At 46.3% G+C, this 20,420-nt stretch overlaps 1 protein-coding gene across 2 annotated transcripts in view; it reads left to right on the top strand.

Annotated features, from left to right (window-relative positions):
• Nucleotides 1–20,420, top strand: part of TUT7 (terminal uridylyl transferase 7) — a 3,176,298-nt gene that overhangs the window by 1,119,784 nt on the left and 2,036,094 nt on the right. The window lies entirely within an intron of this gene.

The raw sequence follows: 20,420 nt of genomic DNA, 5'->3' as shown, positions 1-20,420 counted from the left end.
CACTAGCTAATGATAGCCTGAATACCCTTTTCTAGTGCTGCCCATTTATATACATGTCTGTTTCAAACTGCATTGCTCTGTACCCAAAAAGTAATTTCTTGTGGTCAGCTGTTCCTGATCTTTTATTAATTAATTTATCACTCTCAGGACTGATAAGTGGAAAAGCCAATTAAGATATTTTATCACCCATCTGTGATGGCCGTGCACTGGCCCAGCAATCAAGGAGCCTCAGTCCTCACCACTAACACCAGAGACGGCGTCTCATATAAGAGGAAAGGATAACAAATACACACAGTAAAGTACAATTTCCCTTAAGTGCACACAGAGATCACAGTCAGTCTGGGGCTGGTTGCTCCCCAGGTCCCCAATAAGACTCCTGACTGGCACAGCTATAGGGTCCAGATCTCAGCCTAGCTGGCAAGCTAACCTCCCTGCCCAGGTAGCTGATACACCACACACACTTTGAGATAAGTATTTATACAACTTCACAGACACTTCTGGGAAAGGCTGACACCGATTCTTCAGCTGTGCCCCTTTACCCAGACTATACAGTAGTAATTACTGCCACCACCAGCTAATACTTATCAGCTACCCAAAGGCCCTTAAAAGGGTGTCCAATTATTACTGTGCAATATTATTATCCAATTTGTAAGTGTGACTACTCAGTCTAAGGCTTAATAGAGTGGCCTTGTACAATAAACTCTATAAATATGCAGTGTACTCTAGAGTTAACTTAACTCTATACAAACCAGCCACAGGTAAAAGGTTTTTAAAAATATTTAATAATAAATAGTTAAAAACACAAGACAATACTACTACACCACAGTGCTATCCAAGAGTTCAGAGATCACACAGAAACTTAAAATAATTCCATAGTACAGTTCTGACATAACAGAAAAAAACACTTGTCTAATCTTTATAGTCCTAGCTATTTCTACAAGAAAACATACTTCTAAAGTAACTTACTTTCATAGAGCAAGGTAGTGTTGAGGTTGGATATCAAGACGGAATGATTACAGTCTATCTCTCTCTCTCTCTGCAATAGTTTTTAAAATCACTCAAACATTCCTGCTGGGCCCTCCCAGATTACATCATTTTGACACTTAGTCTGGAGTTCCCAGGCCAGCAGGCTACATTATTTAACAATCTGACACCTGCTCAAGAAACTACAACAATAAAAGACATTTCACATGTACACTCTAGTAATTATTCCTAAACAATAGAAATAATGTGTTCATCTAGCCTCTTCGGCACCACTATCTAGATCAAAGGGTATACAAGACATAATTTTAACTTCAAAAGAACAGATGTGAAATGCTTGGCTTAGCTTTCCTTACAGCACATGGTAGGGTTGCTACAATCTTGAAGTTCACATTTTACAGTGTTTTCTTTCATTTAAGAAACAAGCCTGTATTTTACATTTATATTTACAAATTATAGAATTATGTATCAAATTCTATTTGACTAGGTTGGCAGCTTTCACCCATCTTCTCTACCAGTCTTCACACCATCTTTTTCTTGTGAAGAAATGCTTTGCTAACTCTATCCCTTGAACTGCTCATTCAAGTTGCAACTGTAACAGTTACAGAAGATGCGGGAGTTACTGCTGGATGACACAAATAGAAACAGAAGTCAACTGTGATGCCTCTAATTACTCTGAAAATTTAATTTTGAACTTAAAATCCAAGAACTGTAAGGGCATAGTGTCCGTTTACCTATGGTCAGATGATTTCTAAGTTATTTTTTCTAAGCTTTCTCTGTCTTGTTAAATGTTTTATATTGAATTACTTATGTAAGGAGTTTACTTGGAAAAATATATAATTTGTGTATTTCAAGTAAAGAATTTTCCTATTCAACTTTCAATGTTTGTGCCTGATGGTTGATTGTTAGCTAAAAAGGTTTATGTGTTTTACACATGCCTACAAGAGTGTAGCATTTACTCAGTGAGTAGAGTGACTGGTCAGAGCTAATTGCTACCATTTGAACATTTATTTATTTTTATTCTATAGGCAAATAGTAATGTATGCTCTTACCTTGTAAATGTGTCTTTAAAGTCTGGGAAGATGATAGTTGATAGTAGAGAGTCACCACTTACCCCTGTCTGTTTGACAAATATTGCATATTTATGTAGATGTAAAAAGTAATTATGGTCATTTTTCAGTTATTATAGAAACCACAAAATGCCAGGAATTCAGCTTCTTATGATAAAAGAAGTAAAATTTATTCAGCGACTGCAGAAATTGTTTAGCAGCATTAATGTAGCAAATCCATAGTTATAAAAAACAACAAACTGGGTTAGCAGTTGGTGAATAAACAGTGACAGATATCTTGTAATAACACACAAATCAATATATCTCCACACTATAACCTCATAGCGCCTTGGCCAACTAGCCTTTACAGAGTAATTCATTAAACTGGAGTCATAGATTCATACTAGGCTATCTGCCCTAGGGCATTTATAAGCCTAGCCAGAGTGTGTTAGGCTTTCGCCACCCATTTTAAATTAATTTTGCTATGCCCTTTTACGGGGATAGTATACTGTGCCTCTGTCTAACAGTGACACAGAAGTGATACCCGGGACAAACCTACGATCTCCCATCCACTCATCAAGATTCCTCTTGAAGAGAGTCAATGAGGGACTCTGCCTAACCTGGACTGGGATTTTATTCCAGAGTGAAGGGAGCCTCTGGGTTATGAATCTGTCCCTCCAGCATGTCCTATTTATTTCAGTGCTGAGGTTCAAGTCTCTCAAGCGTGTAGCTCGATGGGATTTGGATTTTCTGAGGTGCAGCATGTTCATTAATTCCGGGTTGGACATGGCTTTATACGTCTGGCACAGATCGCCTCTGAGCAGGTGGTATGCCACTGAGTAGAGCTGGAGTTTCTTTAACCGGGCAGAATATGGCATCTGTTTGAGCCGTTTGATCCTCTTGGTGAGGTACTTTTGGGGTCTTTCCAGTTGCTGCAGGTGTCTGGTAAGGTACATCCCAAAAGGGGCATTGTACTCAATTATGGGCCTGATGAGGGATGAGTAAAGAGGCACGATGACCTCCCCTGATCTAGATGTGAATCCCTTCATGATTAGGTGGGCTGTATAAAATGTTTTTCTAACCACTTTGGCCACGTGGTTGTCAAATGAGAGATTGCTATTAACTTGGGTCCCCAGGTCCCTAATTACTTCTTCTGTACTTAATGGATTACCACCTATGTGGTAATTTGTGGGCACTTTGTTTTTGCCAAAGGAGATGACTATACACTTTTTGGCGTTTAGCTTGAGGCCATGGCTCTGGCACCAGTTGTCTGTTTCTTTGAGGCCCTTTTGGAGGATGCTTGTGTCGGCTGGAGAGTCGATTATGGCGCCCAGTATGCAGTCATCTGCGAACTTGGTCAGCCACAGTCCTTCCGTGTTGGCCTGTACCTCCGAGAAATATATACCGAACAAGAGAGGTCCCAGGACTGAGCCTTGTGGGACGCCACTTGTAACTGGTTTAGAGTCTGACATGGCTCCAGCAATTCTAACCATGTGGGTTCTGTCCTTGAGCCAGTTTGCAACCCATCTAGTGACATTCTAGTCAACATTTATATGCAGAATCAATTATTCAATTAATTATTTCAATCAGTAAAAACTACATTTTACTATCAAAAGTAGACAGCACTGATTAAAAACAGTAATACATGAGCATTATATAAAGCTCTTCCAATTACATTCCCTATTTAAACCAGTGGGTTGTAAAGTGTTATATTTTAAAATGAAAATAGATTCTTTCTTTTTCAAAATATATTATCTGAAGTAGTTACTTCATTTGCTCTGCAACCTGTGGGTATCGGATCCGATCTCGGATCCAAGCCGGCAGCTTTCCAAGATACAAGATCCGAGCTCCTAGCTCCTCCCCCTACCCATAATCCCCTGCTATGTGCTACATTATCTCAGATTGTTTTTTGCCGCGGCTGAAGCAGCTACTTTTGAAGAGCTCCTTGGCTTTTTGGTGAGATTGAAACTTTTTTTTTTTCTGTAAAAAAAAAAAAAAAAAAAATCTTTTTCTTGTGTGAGTGTGTAGTTTTTTTCTGGGTTAGTTAGCGATAGTGTAGTTAGTTAGAGACCTTTGTTCCCCCTTTCTAACTAGTTTTTCTGTTAGTTCCCGCCTTTCACCCTCCCCCCTCTTAGTGTTTGGGTGTGTTTTGGTGTGAGTGGTGTTATGGCTGAAGGGCCTAAGGCGGTGTTCTCAAAATGTACTGAGTGTGGCCATAAGCTTTCGCCGGCGGATGGCCACACTCAGCGCGTTTTATGCTTGGGGGCGGCCCACTTGTAATCGTCCTGCACAATCTGTGTGGCCTTTAATCCCCGAGCTATTAGGGACAGGAAGAACAAGCTGATCCTGGTGGGCTTGTTGCCTCAGGAATCGGCTTCTTCTTCCTCCCCCTCTCAGGCACAGGCGGTCTCCACAGCCCTCGTGCCTTCTGGGCCCCCGACTCAGCCTGGGACTCAACCTCCCTCTTTGGGTTTGAGTTCGGGGGATTCAGGTACCTCCACTACGGTGGAGAAAAGGCACAAGGACAAGGGACATAAGTCCCACAAAAGGCGGGCTGAGACTCAACCCTCAGCCCCGCCGTCTAAGCTGACTAGGTCTCCCTCGAGGGGCTACAGATCCTCCCCCTCTCGGCTCCGTTCACCTAGTTTTTCTCCGGAGCTGGAGGAGGAGGATCGGTCTCCCTCGAGGTCGTCGAGGCGACCCTCTCGGCCCGCCTCGACGACTTCTTCAAGATCAACCAGAAGCCTCACTGAAGCAGATATGGATCGGATGATGCGCCGATTCATCCAGACCCAAATGCAGATGGGGGTGCTCTTGCCCCCCCCTCTGGGGGGAGCGCGGCCCCCATATTTGCTCCGATTACTTCTTCTCCGACCCATTTTCGGGTCTCGGAGTTATCGGATCCGGGCCCTGTCGGAACCGGGGATTCGTCGGCGCTGATAGCTCCAGTCGCTTTGACTCCGACTGTGCCTTCGAGTCTGTCGGATCCGAGCTCTCGGGGCCGAGGGCTGAGCATCGGATCCGGGGGAGCTGGTGTGTCTTCGGCTCCATTGGGTTCGGAGCACACCTCTCTCTCTGCTCCGGCTGCATCAGCTCCGACCCCGATCCCTACCTCGGAGCCGAGGAGATTGCTCTCGGAGCCTGGCGAGAGTAGCTCTCCTTCGGCTTTTGAGGTTGTGGAGAGGGTACTGTTGAGGACCTCCAGGTCCCCGGTTCGGGCGTCGGATCCTCCCGTACCCCCGCTGCATGTGGGTTTATTGTCCATCATCCGACCATCGGGACAGCCTGCTCAAGCCCTCCAGTTGGTTCCCTTAGAGGAACAGGACCCCGTTGACGAGCCCTCTTCGGACAGTCCCACCGAAGAGGTCCCACGAAAACGTCGGTGCAAGAGGAGGCACCTGGACTCCACCGAGTCAGTTACAACCGACACGGATTTAGATTAAAGGGAAGGTTCCCCAAGGTCACCCCACCGAGGATGTCTCCTTCGGAGACATCATGGAAATGTTGCGTATTAGAGGGGGGTGGTCTGCCCAAAAACCTTCCGCAGATGAATCCGTGTTCCTGGATGCGTTTGAGGCAGGCCCTTCTACCTCCTGGGTGTCCCCCCCGGCTGACCCCCTGGTAGACCTCATTACTACCAGGGCGTGGAAGGAGCCCGACACAGTGGAGCCTATCCCGAAGCGACCCGACAAGATCCTTAGCCCCCCAGTGGATAGATTGTCTTGGGCCAAGGGAACCCCCGTGGATGCCATGCTGGTGGCGGCTGCCACCAAGAGAGAACTCACGCAGGAGAGTTCTTCGGTTCACCCGCCAGATAAGGAATCTCGGGCACTGGACCGCATTGGGAAGCGGATGTTTAGTTCAGCGACCTTTTCTGTAAGGGCGCTGAACTATATGGCACATACCATTAGGCTGCAACGAGACTTAATTAAGGAATACGCTGCAGCCCCCCCGGAGTCCATGTCAGTCGAGGACAAAAAAGTTTTCTCGACTCGTATGGCCACTCTGAAATCCATCTCTAATACGTCCATGCGTCTACTCTCCCATGCCACGGAGGGAGCCGCTAGGGCCAGTGGAGCCGGGGTCATCTTACGACGTCACTCCTGGCTCCGTCTTTGCGATTTCGCGGATCCCTTCAAGGCATCCTTCGCGAATGCACCCTTTGACGGATCTTCGCTCTTCGGCAAGACCATTCGCGAGATGCTGGTCCAAAGCGAGAAGGATGGGAAGACGCTGTCTGCCATCGGGGTCCGCTTCTCTAATCCCCAACGATCCTTTTCTAGGAATCAGAAGGGACAAAAGAAGCTGTGGTTCCGTAAGTCCCAGCAATCCCATCTGGCTTCGGACCCCTCGTCCTCTAGAGGCAGAGGAGGACAAGGAGGACGCCGGCCCAGAGGCAGTGGGGTACCGCATAACTACGGGTCCAGGGAACCCTTCCCGGATAGACCCGCACAGCAGCCCTGAAGGCTTACCCGGCTGTCCTTCTCTGGAGGCAGTCGGGGGGCGGTTGTTGGAGCACCTGTCAAACTGGGAGTCCATTACGACAGATCGATGGGTGCTCCGCATCATATCCAGAGGTTATACCATCCCCTTCATAAACCACCCTCCCTCGACCAGACACCTCCCCAATGTTCCACCCGATCGAAGGGAGGCACCAGCTTCAGAAATCCTGAAGTTGCTAGAAAAAAAGAGCCATCCAGCCCGTCCCCCCAGACCAGTCTGGATCGGGTTATTCCTCCAGGTTCTTTTTAGTGCCAAAAAAGACGGGGGACCTAAGACCCATTCTAGACCTCTCCGCTTTGAACCTGTTCATTCCCAAAGAAAAATTCCGGATGGTCACCCTCCAATCTATTCTCTCCCTTCTGCGGCAGAACGACTGGATGTGCTCGATAGACCTCAAGGATGCGTACTACCACATCTTGATGGACAGACGATCCAGAAGGTTTCTCCGCTTCCTGCTGTGAGCCAGTCATTACCAGTTCAGGGTTCTCCCGTTCGGCCTCACCTCAGCCCCCAGGGTGTTCACCAAGGTCATGGCAGTAGTTGCAGCCCACCTGAGACTTCAGGGCATTCAGGTCTTCCCGTACCTAGACGACTGGCTCCTTACCGCCACCAACAGGCATCGGCTCTGCCTGGCAAGAGGTTATGCTCTGACCCTTGCCCAGAGCTTAGGCATCTCTGTAAACCTCCAGAAATCCTCTCTTTGCCCCGTACAGGTCCTGGAGTTCATAGGGGCCAAGTTAGATACCCACATTTCTCGAGCTATGCTAACTGCGGACAGGATAAACAGCTTGTCGTGTCAGGTGCTAATTCTTCTTCAAAGCCCGGCTCCGGAGGCGGAATTAGTTCTGAGGGCACTAGGATCTATGGCAGCAGCGATCAGTCTCGCCCTTCACACACGTCTGCGAATGAGGATTCTGCAGTGGACCCTTCAAGTTCAGTGGTCCCTGCTACTCCATCCGTTGAATACTCCGATTCCCCTGAGCAGAGTTTGCAGGCACTCCCTTCTTTGGTGGCTCCACACCCCAGAGCTGAAGGAAGGGAGGCCTTTTGTTGTCCCTCCCCCCCAAGCCACGCTGACCACGGACGCTTCTCGCCTCGTGTGTGGGGGGGTATTGGTCGGGCAGAACCGTCCAAGGCACGTGGACTCTCCTGGAGACCGCTTTGCATATCAATGTCCTAGAGATGAGGGCGGTGCTTCTAGCGTTGCAAGCTCTCCACAACCTTCTACCTCTGGGGACTATTGCAATCCAGACAGACAACATGTCAGTTGTCTGGTACATAAACAAGCAAGGAGGAACCAGGTCCTACCCACTTTGCCTGGAGGCTATGAGAGTGTGGGAATGGGCGATATCCACCAACCGCTTTCTGGTAGCAACGCACATTCCGGGTCGGTCCAACATTTTGGCGGACAAACTGAGCAGAGTGATTCTCACTCCGTACGAGTGGTCTCTCAATCCATCAGTTGCGAAGCAGATCTTCCGCAAATGGGGTTGGCCTTGCTGCGATCTTTTTGCTTTTCCCTTAAACACAAAATGCAGCGAGTACTTCGCGATACTTCCCCCTGAAGGGGAGAATCCCAGAGATGCTCTAGTCCATGCTTGGCCGTCCGGCCTACTTTATGCCTATCCACCCCTACCGCTCATGACCAAGTTCATACAGAAAGCCCGTCGGTTGGGGAGCAGAGTTATCCTCATAGCCCCATTCTGGCCTCGCCAGATCTGGTTCCCGTACCTGCGGTCTCGCAGTGTATCTCGGCCATGGATACTGGATCCCATTCCAGACCTGATTTCACATCCGGCGGGATTACAACCCCCGAACCTGGTGAACCTCAAGCTTGCGGCTTGGTTGCTCCAGTTCCACTGATGGCTAGGACTCCCGGTATCTCATCTCCTGTTAAGGCCATTCTAGTCGCAGCACATAAGCCGACTACTAGGAAGATTTACTACAGCAAATGGAAAAGTTTCTCTGTCTGGGCTAAAGATAGAGGCCTGGATCCATTTACAGTTCCTATTCCTACTATTCTAGACTTCCTGTCTCTGATATACCAACAAGGAGCAAGTGCTTCAACAGTTAAGGTGCATTTGGCAGCCATCTCCCATTTCCATGTGGGAGACGGACTAGGATCTTTGGCTTCTACAAAATTATGTAAAACCTTTTTACGGGGCGTTTTCCTCTTGAAGCCTCCGGTGAAAGTGGTGGTGCCTCCATGGGATTTGGCCTTAGTCTTACAAGCCTTGACAGGCCCACCCTTTGAACCCCCACGGCTTCGATTCCATTAAAGTTCTTGTCCTGGAAAACAGCCTTTTTTGTGGCCATTACTTCAGCCAAAAGGGTGTCAGAACTTCAAGCCTTCTGTATGAAGCATTCTTATCTCATTTTTCATAAGGATAGAGTGTTCCTCAGGACTAATCCGTCGTTCTTACCTAAGGTGGCTTCGGAGTCAAATATCAATCAATCAATAAACTTACCCGTGTTCTTCCCAAACTTTCAGAATAAAGGAGAATACACATTGCATAAATTGGATGTGCACAGACAACTGCGTTTCTACCTGCACAGGACTAAGGATTTTCGCAAGTTGGACCAGTTGTTCGTGTCATTTGCTAAATCAGCCATGGGTAAGGCCATTTCCAAAGTGACTGTAGCAAATTGGATTTGTCAATGCATAGTCCACGGGTACTTATCTGCAGGCAAAACTGGTTCCTACAGGAATTCGCGCTCACTCTACGAGGGCTGTGGCCACCTCTGCAGCCTTCTGGTCTAGGATCCCCTTGGATGACATATGCTCTGCAGCTACCTGGTCCTCTTCACATACATTTATTTCTCATTATAAGTTGGATACGGTATCGAGAGGTAGGGCTTCCTTTGGATCTGCGGTGCTTCGGAATATCCTTCCATAGGCCGCCCAGGGTTTCTCCCTAGGTAGCTGGGGACTCTGTCCCACAGGTTGCAGAGCAAATGAAGTAACTACTTCAGATAAAGAAGTTATGTACTCACCATAACGTTCCATCTGAGTAGGTACTTCATTTGTCTGCAACCGACCCCCCCCCCCCTGCCATCCCCCGAACCTTTCGGGATTCCTGATCACCAAAGAGATCTTGTTCTGCTTTAGGACAGTTTATCTGGTGTTACTTCCTCTGTTGAAGGTAGGAGTTGTGTAAGAGGCAAAAAATTCGATCTGAGGTAATGTAGCACATAGCAGGGGATTATGGGTAGGGGGAGGAGCTAGGAGCTCAGATCTTGTAGCTTGGAAAGCTGCCAGCTCGGATCCAATACCCACAGGTTGCAGACAAATGAAGTACCTACACAGATGGAACGTTATGGTGAGTACATAACTTCTTTTTTGGAGACTGGCTTGCCATCAGATTTGAGGAGATCTGATCCAGGATCACTGTCGGCTCCCACTGTTGTCATTGAGGATTCCCCCTTGGGTTCTGGCTTGGAGCAGTCCCCTTCTGCCTCCAAGCATGGAAGTCGTTCTTTAGAGGGGAGGTACTTGGCATCTTGACACCCATCCTTGGCTAGGTCCTCCACTTCCTCCAGGACCTCCAGGAGTTTACTCCCTTCCAATGTAGACAGGAAGATGAGGTCCTTTCTCAAGGCTCAGATTGAGTTGGGGCTTCTCGCATCCTCTGCCCATCTGGCCAAGGGGACATCTCCTACCCCCTCATTGACTTCTCCTCATCCAACCAGGTTGGTTTTGGACTTTCAGGCTCTGGATTGCATGGAGGGAGGGGGCTGAGATCCTCGGGGACCTTTCTGCCCCTACCCCGTCTGAGTTCCTGACTACTTCTGCTCATCCTCCCCTGGACAGGTGGAGTCCCGGGCCCAAGTGATTGCCCCAGAGTCCTTGGGTAGGGCCTCCAGACCTGCTTTCTCAGACCGGTCCCTTTCCCTTGGCACTTCGGCCCTTGACAGCTTGGGGCCAGTACTTGTCCAGAGGTTCTGGACAGTACTGGTCCTGAGCTGTCAAGGGCCAGTACTGTCCAGAAGTTCTGGCTTGCTCTGGTCCTTCTCCCCAGGCATGTTTTCCTGCCAGGAGTGTGGATGGGGCATCGTCCAGACCTTTGGCTTTCCCAGTTGTAGAGAGGACTTTTTCCTCCAATAGAGTTTCCTCCATGGCCTTCCAGGGACCATCCCTGCCCCTCCAAGTGGACCTCTGTCATCCTGTCCCAGGTCTGTCCTCTCAAACTAGCCCTCAGATGGGAGCTTACCCCACTTGGGGTCCCCCTCTCTTCTGATTCCTCCCTGAGCCAACCTTGGAGGAGGTTCCTCGGAAGAGATTGTGTTAGAGGAGACACTTAGACTCCCCTGCTGAGTTGCTTACTTGAGGATACAGACCACGATGAAGGGGATGGATCCCCACCTGAGGATTTCTCCTTTTGGGGACATCTTGGAGATCCTTAAACTTAAGGGTGGTTGTCTTCCCTCATCCTCTGAGTGTTTCTGAAGGCTTTCAGGATGGGACCATCTACCTCCTGTGCCCCCCCCCCCCCGCTGACGAACTTGTAGATGTTATCGCCAGCAGGGCATGGAAGGAGCTGGGTACTGTGGAGCCTGTTCCTAAACATGTGGACAAATTCCTCAGCCCTCTTCTGACCAGCAATTCTGGTCCAAATGTGTGCCAGTCGATGCAATTGAGATAGCTGCCTCCACCAATAATGAGCTGGTGGAACAGAGCATGTCTGTTCATTCCCCATAACCGTGAGTCCAGGGCAATGGACAGACATGGAAAGTGGATTTTAGTCTCAGCTGCATTTGGTCTGCGGGCGCTTAACAACCTGGCACATTTCACCTGACTTCAAAGGGACTTGGTCAAGGAGCTTACCAAATCCCTTTCTGAGGTACTGCCTTCTGGGGAACTAAGCAGGTTCTCCCCCAAACTAGCTACGCTTTCTTCCCTGGCTATTTCATCAATGAGGCTGATTGCCAACACTATGGAAGGTGCCTCTTGGGTGGCCGGCATGAGCATTGCCATTCGGCGTCATGCCTGTCTGCACCTTTGCAGATTTGTGGAGTCCTTTAAGGCATCTTTCAACAACACCCCCTTCAATGGTTCTACCCTGTTTAGCCCTGTGTTCAAAGAGACACTTACCCAAAGTGAGCAGGAAGGCAAGACCTTGTTGGGATCAGAATTTCTGCCCCTCAGTGCTCCTTTTCCAAGATGCAGCAGGGGACCAGGAAAATGTGGTTTTGCAAGTCACAGTCTGCCTTCCCAGATGCTCAAAACTAGCCCTCCTCTAGAGGTTAGAGGATAAGGTTCAACAGCAGATGCCCTCCCAGGGGCAAAGGGGGTCCGCAAAATCAGGGCTCCAGGGAACCTTTCTCTGAGAAGCCCCAGCAGCACTCTTTAAGCACTGCCCAACTGTCCTGCCCAGCAGGCAGTCATGTATCTTTGTCTCTACACCCTTTCACCTGGGCAGGTATTACAAAAGACTGTTGGGTGCTTAGCATCATTTCCAGAGGTTATTCTATTCCCTTTTCTTAGTCTCCTCCTCCGGTCAGGAGGTACCTCCCCGATGCATCACCCCATCAAAGGGAGCTAGCTCAGGAAGAAGTGCTCAAGCCACTTCAAAAGAGAGACATTTAAGAGGTCCCACCAGGGCAACAAGAATGTGGCACTTACTCTTGCTTCTTTTTGGTGCCAAAGAAGACAGGGGACCTGCATCCAATCCTGGACCTCTCCAAGCTCAATCTCTATTGGAAAGAAGTCCAAGTTCCGGATGGTCACTGTCCAGTCCATTGTGGCTCTGTTGCACAAGGATGATTAGATGTGCTACATGGGTCTCCAGGATGTGTACTGTCATATAAAAATAGATACGCGCTCCAGGAGACATCTCTGCTTTTGAGTAGGGGGCCAGTTACTATCAGTTCAGCATCCTGCCCTTTGGACTCACCACAGCCCTCTGGGTGTTCATGAAGTGCATGGCAGTGGTCGCAACTCACCTGAGACTGTGGGGATTCCAGGTGTTTCCATACCTCGATGATTGGCTCCTTACAGCTCCCATGAAGCGTTGGCTGGCCACTGCCTTTCAGTACCTACTTCATCTTTTCATCCAGTTGGCATAACGGTAAACCTTTTGAAATCCAAGCTCACTCCTTCCCAGAATCTGGAGTTCATCGGGATCTAGTTGGACACCGTGTTGGAGATGGCAGCGCTCCCGCTTCATCGGGTGCATTTCATCAGATCTCATGTCAAATGTCTTCTCGATCTGTTTCTTCCCTAGGCCGAACTTGTCCTCATAGTCTTAGGGTCCCTGGTGGTGGCGATCTATCTCGTACCATTAGCCAGGTTCTACATGAGGGTTCTGCAGTGGACTCTAGTGGTTCAGTGGTCTTCCCTGTATCATCCTATGACAACTCCATTCTGCCTCACCCCAGTGTCCAAGTGTCATCTCCTTTGGTGGAGCCAGTCTCCCGACCTCCTAGCAGGCACACCGTCTCTCTTCCTCCCCCCAGCACCACAGTAACCACAAACTCTTCCTTGTTTGGGTGAGGGGATGCATTTTCAGGGAAAGACTATCCAAGGCATGTGGTCCCAAACAGAGACCAAATTGCATATCAAGGTCCTGGAAGATGAGGGCAGTCCTCCTCACACTGCAAGCCTTTCAGGCGGTCTCCATCTAGGTGCCATTGCAGTTCACATGGACAAACATGGTTGTTGTGTGGTATATCAGTAAACAAGAGGGGACACGCTCGTATCTGTTTTGTTATGAGGCCAAGAGAGTGTGGGAATGGGTGATATCGTTGGGACACTTTCTCGTTGCAACACACATTCCTGGAGAGTTCAACGTACTAGTGCACAGACTAAGCAGGGCAATCCTGCATCCTCACGAGTGGTCCTTGAATCCCTTGCTGGCATAAAAGATCTTCCTTCACTGGGATCAGCCAAGCTGCAATCTGTTTGCTTCCCCTCTCAACCACAGATGCAGAAGGTATTTTGTTGATTTCCCCAGATGGGAGATCCCCCAGGGATGCTCTGGTTCACGACTGGCTTCTGGGTCTCCTCTATGCCTATTTTCCCTTACCTCTCATTCTGGTAATACTTCAGAAAGCTTGACGCCTCAAGGCCACCTTGATCCTCATTGCCCCTTTTTGGCCTTGGCAGGTGTGGTTTCCCATTCTACAGTCTCATTTGAATACCCCCCTTGGGTACTAGATCCCATTCCAGATCTGATTTCCTGATCCCTCTCAGCTTCTGATTCCCACCCTCCGGATGCTTGTCTGACAGCATGGTTTGCCCACTTCCGCTAATCTTAAATCAGCCCAGACTACCTTCTCCCATCAAGAACATTATCCTGGCCTCTCAGAAGGCTTCCACTAGAAAGATTTACGCCAGTAAGTGGAAACGATGATCTATGTGGGCCAAGCAGCACAGTCTGGATCCAGCTTTGGCTTCCATTTCAGTTATCCTGCTCTTCTTGTCTTCACTATTTCAGGATGGGGCTAACCTCTGTACTATCAAAGTGCACTTGGCAGCTATTTCCAGCTGTCATGTTGGTGAGGAACCTACCCTTTCCTCTCACTTGTGTAAGGCATTTTTGGAGTGTTTTTTTCTGCTCCAGCCTCCTGTCAAGGATCCCCCCCCTTTGGGACCTTTCCTTTTCAAACAGAGTTCATTTGAGCTTGCTGCCATATGTGATACCAAATTCTTGTCACAGAAGACAACTTTTCTGGTAGCCATAACTTCAGCTAAAAGAGTTTCAGAATTGCAGGCTCTTTCTATCAAACCACCTTTCCTGATTTTTCATAAAGATAGAGTAGCCCTTCGAACTAACCCTTTTATTCATGCCTAAGGTTGCCACAGAAGCAAATCTGAGTCCATCAATTCAGTTGCCAGTTTTCTTCCCAAATGTTGCTAATAAAGGGGAGTATCTCATGCATACACTAGATGTGAATAGGCAGTTACATTTCCACTTAGATAGAACAAAGAGCTTCCACATGTCTGATCAGCTGTTTGTGGCATTCTCTCTTAACAGAAAGGGTCAGGCAGTTTCCCATTAGATTTTGATGTGCATTTCCTTCGCCTATTCATCCAAAGGTTTATCCTTATCAGATCCAATTAGAGCTCATTCCACTAGGTCAATGGCTACGTCATTTGCCTATCTTGCCCTTCACATTTGTGCAGCAGCCACCTGGTCTTCTCCTCACACTTTTGTTAATCACTACAAGCTTGACATTGTCTCCAGGAACAGGGCTTCTTTTGGCTCCACAGTTCTTTGGCATGTCTTTCAGTGAGGCTGCCCAGGATTCTGGGTAGCTGGGGACTCTAACCCATGAGTGAGGAATGGTGACATGGATAATATCAGATAGAGTTATGTACTTACCATAACTTGGCATCTGTGTTATTCTGTGTCACTATTCATCACTATCCCTCCCTCCTTCCCCTGTCCTGTAGGATCTAGAGGATGTGGAAATGTCCTATCTGGTGGTCAGGGTTTTCCTTAGCTGCTTTTCTAGCTTATGGCAAACTCGATCTGAGGGGTTAGAGGGCAGCAAGGGATCATGAGAGTGGGAGGAGCTCAAGCCTAGAAGCTGTGTGTAAAGTTGCCAGCTCTAATCCAATGTCGGATCCAAGACCCAAGAGTGATGAATAGTGACATAAGCTAACACAGATGCCAAGTTATGGTAAGTACATACTCTCTTTGTTCTTGCTTAGCCACTTTACTTCTGCCTTTATGTTCATTTTACATAGACCTTAGCCAGTTCTTTAAAAAGTCCAGAGGAAAGGGCAGAAAACATAGGTGGAACCCTTTTCTATATTACCTTATCCAGATGAGCATTTTTATTCACTTCTGATGCACTTCACTGGTTATTTGCTTCCGATGCACATTCTTCCGATGTCTTTTAGTGAGTCTATGAATAATATGGGAGAATTGTATAACAGGAGCCATAATTTCATGTAAAAGGTGTTTAGAAATGCTCTGGCAGTGGTGGCGTTGTAGCCTCACAGCAAGAGGTTCTCCAGTTCGATTCTCGGCTTGGGTTGGGAGTGCCTTCTGTGTGGAGTCTGCATGTCCTCCCAGCGGTCAAGTGGGCATTCGAAAGACATCTGTTGAATGGGCGTGCCTTCATTGAAGGTTGGGCGTCGGGCTGGCAACTCGACACCATGAAAAAAACTGCCAATCATTAGCGGACCGGAGTTCCGCTGTGGCGACCCCTAACCGGAAAAAGCTGAAAGACAAACAACAACAACTAGCCGATCATCTCTTCTTATAGGCATGCTGCTCTAAAATCAAAATTCCACATGTATATAAACAGGATAAACTTTTTACATATCAGTAAAAACCAGTAAGTGCATTCAGCATCAGGACTTGGCAGTCAAGACTTCCAGTCTGATGAAGTCTTCATCAGTAGGTCCCATTGATGAAAGCACTTTACTGCCTTTTACTGTGCTTATTCTGCTTATGTATGCACTGAATTTTGATTTTGGTTTAATAGTACTATGTTTACTGCGTTTCATTTTTTTTGTTTAGGTATGCTGCCCTTTCAGATAGGATGCAGGTTGCAGTATAGACAGGGGGGGACAGTTTCTAACTTGGAGTTCATTAGTGTCAAGCTCATTGAATTACTTGGCACACACAGTTTCCTAATCTGAATATATTTTAAGACAGAATCAAAAGTCTTCGACTCAATGACTCAATGGAGAAAGTTTGCAAGATTTAACAAAAATTACAGGTAGAACAGGGGTCTGTGCTTCATAATACCTCTCTGGTTCTGTAAACATCATAACTAGGACCACTGGTACATGTGTGGACATTAGAAGGCATGCTTTGGTAAGTTGAGAAATAGCCAGAAGTTGTCATAGCCCAGATAACTGAATGCACCTGTTTTAGGGAACTTCCTATTTACCCAATATCATCATATGCAATGATAAATTTTAAAGAAAAAGGCAATATTACTGACTATTTCCAAGATACTTGCCATCCTTCGATTCCTCAGTTTAACTTTCCTACCTCTAAAAGGCACCCTCACAAGAAACCAGCTACCTCAGTCCCAAAAGCATAGTGGAAATAATTGGACCTCTACTTCACCACTTACTCCTGTTAAGAATTTTCTGTTTTATGTCTTTTTCTCTCTCCCCATTTTTCTTAACTCCTGGGTAGAAAAGATAATTATCATCACTCTGCTAGATGTCATCTCTTAGCATGCTTTTGCTAAGCTAGTTATTTGCACTCCATTGAAAGGCTTACTGTTGGGTGACATAAGTGAACAGGCAACTTAAACTTCTGCCAGCTTATATATACTCATATGTTTGATAATATTTTAGTATCGCTGTTTTACAGGCAGCATGGAATACCAGTCAAAGATTATAATGTTTGAGTTTTTATTTCTTAGAATAACTGCCAAAAAACAGACATGCTCCCTGCTAAAATTAAGGGGGGGGGGCAAAAAATAAGTACTCCTAACTTGTGTGGAAAAACAGAGATTTGGGGTAGAAACTAAACACTTCATCAATAAATGCACCAAGAACTCCGTTTAGGTACCTCAGGAGCAGTAAAAAGACATTCAGATGGGTAAAAAATAACCAAGTGATTGAAAGTGAAACCTGAACCCCAGAAAAAAGGAAATTAGTACAGGAAGTGACAGAAATTATGCATCCAAAGCGCAGCTGTCCTCATAGCAACAGAAACAGTCAGTCTAGTAACTTAAGATACATATTTAAAACACTAGTAATGCAGATTAGAACAGTAGTAAAGCACACACACACAAACACGCACACACAAAGTCATAGGAGCTCAATTAAATATAGTCAGCAAGTATATCAGTGAAACCCATTATAAAAATAATGATGGAGGAGGCATTATTTCTTGCCTGTATTGTGTCTTTTAGTTCTTGGAGTTGACACCAAACTAATTACTCTTGCAACATGTTTAATTAAGGCTGTGCTGTTTGGAAAAGTAATCATGTTTGTAAAACTCTGTGCTACTTGTATTCAAGCCACCTCACTAGGTGTCATCTTCCTGTTTGCTGTTAGGCCAGACAGCAACTGCCTGTAGTTCTGAGTCACAGTAAATTTAAAAGTATTTCAAGTTGAACATATAAAACAGATTTTTTGCCTTAGTTTACTACAAATAATTTTTTCACATTTAAAACAAAAGGTAAACAACATGTAACAAAATATAAGCAAAATAAATACAACTGTAGCAAAATGCTTAAAATTATCTTTTTTTTACCAGATATAATTAAAAAAAAGGTCTGGCGTTTTATTTTAGAGGATTGAGCTGTGATCTGATAATAAGCTTCATTCTTTAGTTCAGTGTCTGATTCCATTAGTCTCCATTTACCTATTATGTGACTATGAGCAAGTCAGTTAACCAGTGGTCCTGAGTCATCCCTGATAAGGATGCACCTTGTTAACAAATGAGTGAAAAAAGCAAATGAAAAACTATCTCATAAAGTTGTATAAATACTGTACCTAACTCTTCAGATTATTTTCATTTAAAAATAAAATGTATAAACATTTATCTTTCGTTACTCCAGGTGTGAGACATCTCCCAATCAACTGCTGTGCAATTAGTAGAAGTTTCTGTTAAAGATGTAGTGCACTTAATTGCATAAAATCACCACATTATAGGTTCATAGATTAGTACTAGACTAAATGCTATTGTGGTCATTTTCAGCCTAGCCACTTACCCCATATGAGAATCAAACCCTGGACCTTGTGTTTGTAAGGTAAACACCTTAACCATTATGCCAACCTCCCACCATTACATAAAAGATATTTTTATAAGAATATCATAACGTGAAAATATACAAAAAAAAAAAAAATCACACAAATTACAATATCATTCTATTTTCATGTTGCAGTATTCTTACTGTGGGATCATCCACCTCAGGCGACCCGAACGTCTGCTCCTATACAAAAGCTTAAGCCTGGTTGCTGTTAGTGCGTGGGACATCACACGTAGGGCCATAAACCAGGGGCCCTAAATGTGATGTCCGCAGACACAGACCTCAGAATTTTTCTGCTACAGTTGAACATTGGCTCGATCGCTTCTCTCCTTTCCTTTAAAACGACTAAAGCTAAGTACCCCGTTGAGGAATTCTTTCCAATATTTTTGCTTGAGCTTGGTTTGTTAGTGTGTTCTTTGCCGATGTCCGCTAAGAAAGGTAAATGCAAATGCGGATGTCAAATCCCACATAAAGACTCTCATTTCCATTGCGTATTCTGTTTAGGCCGGGAACACAATCGGACCTCCTGCACTATTTGACCGTCTTTTGTCCCCAAAACCCTCAGAAGCCATCTGGCCGCTCTCAATCTGTATTTGGAAAATCAGAGATTAAAAAAGCTAGCATTAAGGATGGATCTGGAGTCTACTGCCCAGGTGGAACTGCCAAGAAAAAAGGCCAAAGTTTCTAGGCCTACCACCTCTGCCCCTCCGCTGTCAGATGGCCTGCCAACCACCCGATATAAGGGTTGAGGGACATCCGCTAGAGCATTTGAGGAAGCCACTTCCGAAGTACCTGCTGGCATGTCCGCGGAGGATTTCCCGATGTCTGTTACTACTGAAGTCGAGGGGGAACCAGGCTGCACCAGACGACTGTATTTGTCCAAGGACTCCGATCCTTTCACCATAGGGCAGAACCCTGAAGATAGGCCCACATCTTCTCCAAAGACAACTTCCTTAAAAAGAGAGACAAAATACAAAACATTTGTCTGTTCCTTCAGAGGCAAAACCAGACTGGCAGTCCTTCACCCATCCTTGATGTAGGCCTTCGTGGCCCTCAGGCCTTCAGCCTCCTCTGTTTCCACTATACCTGTACTAAGTCCAAGACCAGTCTCAGCTACTTCCATCCTTCTTTCCTTTACTCAGGAAGAAGAAGAAGCCTTATCCTCTTCCTCTGATGAGTCTTGTCGCATACTCATCCCAAATAGCCTACCCCTTGGAGTACTACTCTCCTGATGAGGATTCCATAGAGGGAGACTCCCCTTCAGAGGACATTAAATTTGGAGAGACTATAACAAAAATGAAGGAGTATTTTAAATGGGATACTACCCAGATGACAGAAACTCAAAATAGGTATTTTGAGCTGCTGCAGGTTGAATCACCCTCTCCATCAGCCATCCCACCAGTGATTCCTGCATACTTAGATGCATTTGCATCAGTTTCTAAAAACCCTGATTCTCAACCACCTGCTCCCAAGAGACCTGATAGTTTCTACAAGGTCCCTGATGACAAAACATTTCTACTGAAGGCCCCCTTGGCAGACCCAGCAGTGATAGCTGTAGCCCCAGGCAAACAGTCTAGGCTTATTCCTTCCTCGTCACTCTTACCCTTGGACAAGAACAGCAAGGTTATGGACAGGCTGGGCAAGAAGATATACACTTCATTCACCTTAGTTTTTAGGACTATTAATTACCAAACCCATATGGTTAAATATGCTCTGGATTTGGTATCCCAAGCTACAACCCTACTGTCCTCCTTGCCTTATTCTCCAAATAAGATCATAAATAGCATCAAAACTGTCCCTGGCATCTCAAGTTGCTAGGCACTCAATTAAGATACAGTTATGATGCAGCAGAGGCCTCTGCTAGATCTTGCTGCATCTGTATCTGTTCGTAGATACTCATGGCTTAGCCTCCAGCCACTTCCTGAAGACTTTAAATCCAAAATTCTGGATGCTCCACTAGACCATAACCTTATGTTTGGGAAACAGTCTGCAGACCTGTTTAAGACCCTTCAGGAGAAGAGCAAGGAACTCCAGGATATCAAACACATCCTTGTCTCCCCAGTACCAAAATTATACAGAAATTACCCTGCAAAAACTACCTGTCAGAAGAGCCCCCACTACTACTACTCCTACTTCCAGACATAGGAAAGGGACAAGGAGGCAATCCTCTTTTCAGACCAGCCACAGATAACCCTTTCAGGACAGAAATAGCAG

Source organism: Protopterus annectens, chromosome 2.part2 (assembly GCF_019279795.1).
Source record: "Protopterus annectens isolate FY-2018-M chromosome 2.part2, PAN1.0, whole genome shotgun sequence".
NCBI classification, from domain to species: Eukaryota; Metazoa; Chordata; order Ceratodontiformes; family Protopteridae; genus Protopterus; species Protopterus annectens.
The sequence above is the reverse complement of the archived record's forward strand: the minus strand, read 5'-3'. Positions and strand labels throughout refer to the sequence as shown.